At 35.7% G+C, this 6,521-nt stretch overlaps 1 non-coding gene across 1 annotated transcript; it reads left to right on the forward strand.

Moving 5' to 3' along the window:
- The first annotated feature begins 737 nt into the window (after positions 1-737).
- Positions 738-844, forward strand: LOC128289815 (small nucleolar RNA R71). The gene has a single exon (XR_008279459.1). It is a non-coding gene; the product is annotated as a small nucleolar RNA R71 (small nucleolar RNA).
- The last annotated feature ends 5,677 nt before the right edge of the window (positions 845-6,521 follow it).

Below are 6,521 nucleotides of genomic sequence, written 5' to 3' on the forward strand. Positions count from 1 at the left end.
TTGCATTGATTTGCTCTCTTAGGTTAGATTCAGTGTTACTCGGCAAACTACCATGTAGTCGTTCAAATATCAATTTAGCGAGTTGACCTATCTGAGTTTCGAGCCCTTGGATCGATGCTTGTTGATTTTTAAGTGCTGTCTCGGTATTCTAAAAACGAGTTTTAGACACCGAGATGAATTTTGTTAGCATCTCCTCAAGTTTCGGCTTTTTCTTCTTGTTGGTAGGGTTGTTGTTAGAAGCCTGGAGGTGGTGGTGGTCTCTGATTCCCTTGGCCTCCCCATGAAAAATTTGGGTGATTCCTCCATCCTGCATTGTAAGTATTGCTATACAGATTATTTTGAGATCGAGGATTATTATCCATGTAATTTAACTGCTCGTTCTCCATATTGTGGCCATAGGGTGGATATTCTGGATTGCTCGATCCACCTCCTCTTGCTTCGCACTGCATACTGGGTGAACTTGTGAAGAACTAAAGAAACCATCAATTTTCTTATTCAAGAGTTCTATCTTATTAGAGAGCATGGTGACCGAATCGACGTTATAAATACCGGCTGCTTTTGTTGGCTTTGTCCTCATAACTTGCCACTGATAATTATTCAGTGACATCTCTTCTATAAATTCATAAGCATCTTCAGGTATCTTATTAATGATAGTTCCGCCAGCGGCTGCGTCGATTATCTGTCGAGTCGAAGGATTCAGGCCATTATGAAATGTTTGAACCTGTAGCCAGAGTGGTAACCTATGGTGAGGGCTCCTTCTCAAAAGGTCCTTGTATCTCTCCCATGCATCATAGAGTGTTTCTAAATCCATCTGCATAAAAGAAGAGATATCATTACGTAATTTAACCGTTTTAGCAGGCGAAAAATATTTTAATAAAAACTTTTCGGTCATTTGTTCCCAAGTAGTGATTGACCCTCGTGGTAACGAGTTCAACCATTGTTTAGCCTTATTCCTCAACGAAAAGGGAAACAACTGAATGCGAATGGCGTCATCAGAAACACTAGTGATTTTAAAAGTGTCGCAAAATTCTAATAAATTTGCCAAGTGAGCGTTCGGATCCTCATCCTGCAAACCATCAAACTAAACAAACTGTTGGATTATTTGAATGGTATTAGGTTTCAGTTCAAAATTATTGGCGGCAATAGCAGGCCTAACTATGCTCGATTCAGTTCTTGTTAAAGAAGATTTAGCATAATCATACATAGTACGCGGAGCAGGATTCTAATTAGCAGCAATCGCAAGAGGTGGCGGATTTTCTTGGTTTTCAGCCATCTCCTCGGTCGTGGTTGGAATATCGTCCTCTTGCTCTTCGTATGTGTATCTTAAGCTTTGCCTTATTTCTCTTCGGTTTCTGCGAACTGTGCGATTGATCTCACTATCAAACAATAATGGTCCCGACGGGTTTCTTCTAGTCATACACTATAAAAACCTGCCAGGAATGAGTAAAAGATAAATTAGAAAAGAAAATAAAAATTTAAACTGCAAATAAAGTAGATTGGCTAAAGTAATAAAAATTGAGTGTTCCTAATATCTTAGGTCCCCAGCAACGATGCGAAAAGCTTTATATGTGATATTCGCGATAGGTTTTAAATATTTATAATTAATCGTTCTTGAAACTAACTATTATCACGATAAAGGCAGGTGTGCCTATCGAACAGTAGTATAGCTTTAGCAAGACCGGATTGTCGAACCCAAAGGAACCAAGAGTACTAGTAATTACCTTCTTTTTATTATCTAGCCTAAAAATTAAGGGATTTGGTTATCTAAACTAATTACTAAATTAAGAATGCATAGAAAGAAAATTTGGGAAAATACTTTTTTAGAAAATTTGATTGATTAAGACAATACCTAAGGAAAACCCACCTAGACTTCACTTGTTATTTGACTCTGAATCAGATGATTTATTCATTTGACTTGATCCGTAGAAATCCCTAAGTTATATTATTATCTCTCTCGAGACTAATAACGTTTAACCCTAGGTTGATTAATTGAAATCTCTTTCTAATTAATGCCCTAGTGTTGCATTAATTCGATATGTGGATCCCCTTATTAGGTTTCACCCTAATCTGACAAAATCTTATCACCCTATCTCTAGTTGTGCAATCAACTCTGCTTAATTATGAAAAATTTACTCTTAGACAGGGTCTATTCCTCCTATGAATAAGAGTATTAACTTGAATCAATATCTTGGAATATTAAAACAAGAATTAAGAACACATAATTAAGAACAAGTCAAATATTTATCATACAATTCAGATAATAATAACAAGATCTATCTTAGGTTTCATTCCCCTTAGGTATTTAGGGGTTTTAGTTCATACTTATGAAAGAAAACATCTCAAAAGCATAAAGATAAGAAAACATAAGAAAACCCAAAACTCCTGAAGGAACTTGAAGGGAGATCTTCAGTCTTGATGATGAATCCGACTTCTGAGATGGATCAATTGACTTTCCTTGAGTAATTGCCTGCTTCCTACTTCGCCTCTCCCTCCTAAGTGCCTCATTAGGTGTTTAAATAGGCTTTAGAATGCCTAAGAGTCCTCAAAATTGGCCTTTTCCGAATAGGGCTATAATTGGGCTCGGCAGAGACACGCCCGTGTGCGATTACTCCAGCCCGTGGTCAAGGCTGTTGAATAGGCACGGGCGTGTAGTCTACCCGTGTAAGTCGTGCTTCTATTCTGCCAAAGAGACACGACCGTTGGACACGCCCGTGTGAGGAAGTTCAGGCCGTGTTGATTTCCCATATGGGTCCATTTTCTCCATTTTCGGCCCGTTTCTCACTCTTTTTACTCTCCTATGCTCATCTAACTATAAAACATTAAATTAAAGAATTAGGAGCATCAAATTCACCAAATCTAAGGAGAAATCATCCATAATTGTGTTAAGCATGAGATAAAAATATGTATAAATTACAGTTGATCAACCCCTAACTCGTATACGTCGCCGGACTAGGGTTAAGAGGTATTACTAAACATATTGGAACAATTCGCATTCATTTCATAATTAACATAGCATCAAAGTCACAAATCATTATAGAGTCCCTTACGAAGGTCAATGAGACCTTAATCACACTTTAAAAAGGGGTCGGGACTAAATCAAGCTTATACAAAATTTTTCAAAAATTAAACTTTTTTCAAAGTTATAAAAGTCACATTCCCGTGTGAGCAAGTCGTGTGCCTCACACGGCATTAGACATGCCCGTGTATCTAGGCCATGGAAAAATAGGGCATACATACTAACTTGTCCACACGGCCACATGACACGCCCGTGTGCTAGGTCGTGTGAAAATTAGGAAGGCTACTGACTTGGGTTATACGGCCGACCACACGCCCATGTGCCAGCCCGTATGCCACACACGACCGATAGAAACACCCATGTGTCTAAGCCCTGTAGGGTATTCTGACTTAAAATCGTAAGGTACTCTAGGGGACACACGGCTGTGCAATATAACCATGTGTCACACACGACTGAGACACACGCATGTGTCTCTGCCCATGTGGACAAAAATAGGTTATTTGCAAAGCCAAATTTGCTACTCAGAACCGCTCTCAAAACCCTCATATCACCCTCCCTTTGAAGAGAAACGACTTTCTCCATATCTATATCTATGCAACTAGTTCTTTCAAAGGCTTCCAAATCCTGTAAGCTCCAAAACAAACCATTTTTAACCAAATTCTCAACCAATTCACAACCAAAACATACACCATTCATGTCATACCATCATTAACAAATTTCATGCTTGTCATCCATACCAAATCATGCCAATTCATAAGCTATAATCATACCAAGACATATGTTCCATAGCAAATTCACATTTCTAACTTACCTAATCAACCATTTCTCATAAGGCCCTTTTATACACATCAACATATAGCCTATAGACAATATTACATTACATAGATTATAACCATACTTCATTCTTATACACAACCAAAACCAAGCCATATCACATGGATAAATATTCATATCACAAAACATACCAAAATAACTTTAGTCTATACATGCCATATACCATATATACAACTTTTAAAATGGTACCAAAATAAATGTCCGGTAGTGTGATTGAGTCACTGACGATTCTCAGATCTGAGCTAGCTTTATAACACTGTAAAATAGAGAAAATTTTACATAGTAAGCTTCAAAGCTTAGTAAGTTCATACTGAATATAATCAATAGTTTATAATATACAAAACACCAACTAATAAACACTTATTAGTTCATATTCATACTTCAATTCTATTCCATCACATTTAACTTGTTCATACAAGTTCATCAAATTTCATACACCTAGTATCATCTACCATATAGGTTTCATACATACCTGATCTTTTCTCGTGTTTATTCATTTCATTCTCACCTTTTTGTTCAATATATTAAATTTTTTCGGAATCCTTTCAATTCTCAAAGAATTCGCACACTTAGTGCATCCATGATTAACCGAAGGCGTAACAATTTCACACACTTTGTGCCATCTCAATAAACCAGAGCTATCTTGGTATCGCACACTTAGTGCCTTCTATAACTGAAGCATTAAAACATAACCATAACATCATTTAACACATACGAACTTACCTCGTACTCGGAATTGACAATTCGGATCGTTTACTCGATAACCTTCGATTTCCCTCGATCTAAATTTGAATTCCTTTTTTCTTGATCTATATGTATTCAAAATTAACCTTTTTATTCAAAAAATCATTCAATTAAATCCATATACACATATTTAGGGCATTTTACAAATTAGCCTCACATTTTCACATTTTAACACTTTAGTCCCTAATGCATAAAATCACAAAATACACAAAATTTCCTCATACACATGCTTAGTCGAATTTTCATAGAGTTCATATAAGCCCACATATTTTATTTATTTCACATTTTAGTCCCTCAAAATCTCATTTTTACAATTTAGCCCAAATTACTCAAATTCATAAAAAATTCAAAGACAAAGTATATTTATCTATCACATATCTTTCATTTTTCTCATTAAACAACATAAAACTCACAATTTCATCAATATATCAACTCAAAATCATCAAAAAATCAGAAATTGAGACATGGGCTTTGTAAAACACAAAGCAACAATCACAAAAACGTAGAAATCATTAAAAACCGAGCAAAATTCATACCTAAATCAAAGAAAACATTGGCCGAACCCTAGCTTGTATTTTTCTTTCTTTTTCCTTGATAATTTAGACAAAATGGATGAATGAAACATAGATTTCATGTTTTCTTTTATTAAATACTTAATAATACATCATTTATAATTTTACCCATAATTAATAAACTTTTAAAACATTAATGTATAAGGCCATAAATGTCCACTTACCATGTAAACGGCATATTAACAACATAAGGACCTCTCAATTAAAGAAACGTAGCAATTAAGAACTTTAACAAATAGAAGTCCACTTTTACGTTTTACGTGATTAGGTCCTTTTATCAAATTGAGCACACAAACGATTAAATTTTCATACAAAACTTTCATATATGCTTAACCACATACTGTAAACATAGAAAATAATATTAAAATATTTTTATAACTCAGATTTGTGGTCCCAAAACTACTATTTCGATTAAGGTCTAAACTGGGCTATTACAACTCTCTCCCCTTAGGGATTTTTGTCATCGAATATCTTACCATTGAGCAGATTCAGATATTGTTGTCTTATAGTATCTTCAGGCTCCCATGTAGCCTCTTTAACTCTGTGACGATGCCACATTACTTTTACTAATGGAATTTTCTGGTTTCGCAGTTCTTTAATTTCGCAAGCTAAGATACAGATCGATTCTTCTTCATAAGACATATCAGGCTGAATTTCAACCCCAGTCGGGGAAATAACATGCGAAGGATCTGATTTGTATCTTCAAAATATCGATACGTGAAATACATTGTGAATCTTTTCTAATTTTGGTGGCAATAACAATCTATAAGCAACCGGGCCAATACGCTCGATAATCTTGAACAGCCCGATGAATCTCGGAGTCAATTTGCCTTTTCTTCCAAATCAAAATACTTTCTTCCACGAAGACACTTTTAGAAAGACTTTGTCACTGATCTCAAATTCAATATCTTTTCGTTTCAAATCTGCATATGATTTCTGATGATCGGAAGCTGCATTCAAACTATCTCGGATCACTATCACCTTTTGTTCAGTCTCTTTAATCAAATCAACTTCATGAATCTTATTCTTGCTAAGCTCATTCCAATACAATGGTGTACGACATTTTCTACCATATAAGGCTTCGTACGGTACCATTTTAATACTCAGTTGAAAGCTATTATAATATGCAAATTCAATCAGTGGCAAGTACCGTTCCCACGTACCTTCAAACCCAAGAATACAACATCTCAGCATATCCTCGAGTATCTGAATAATTCGCTTAGATTGACCATCTGTCTATGGGTGAAAAGCAGTGCTAAAGTGTAGTTTCGTGCCTAATGCATCTTGCAGTTTCTTCCAAAACCGTGATGTGAACTTCGAATCTCTATCTGAAACAACAGAAATAGGTACTCCGT

Source organism: Gossypium arboreum, chromosome 2 (assembly GCF_025698485.1).
Source record: "Gossypium arboreum isolate Shixiya-1 chromosome 2, ASM2569848v2, whole genome shotgun sequence".
Classification (NCBI taxonomy): Eukaryota; Viridiplantae; Streptophyta; class Magnoliopsida; order Malvales; family Malvaceae; genus Gossypium; species Gossypium arboreum.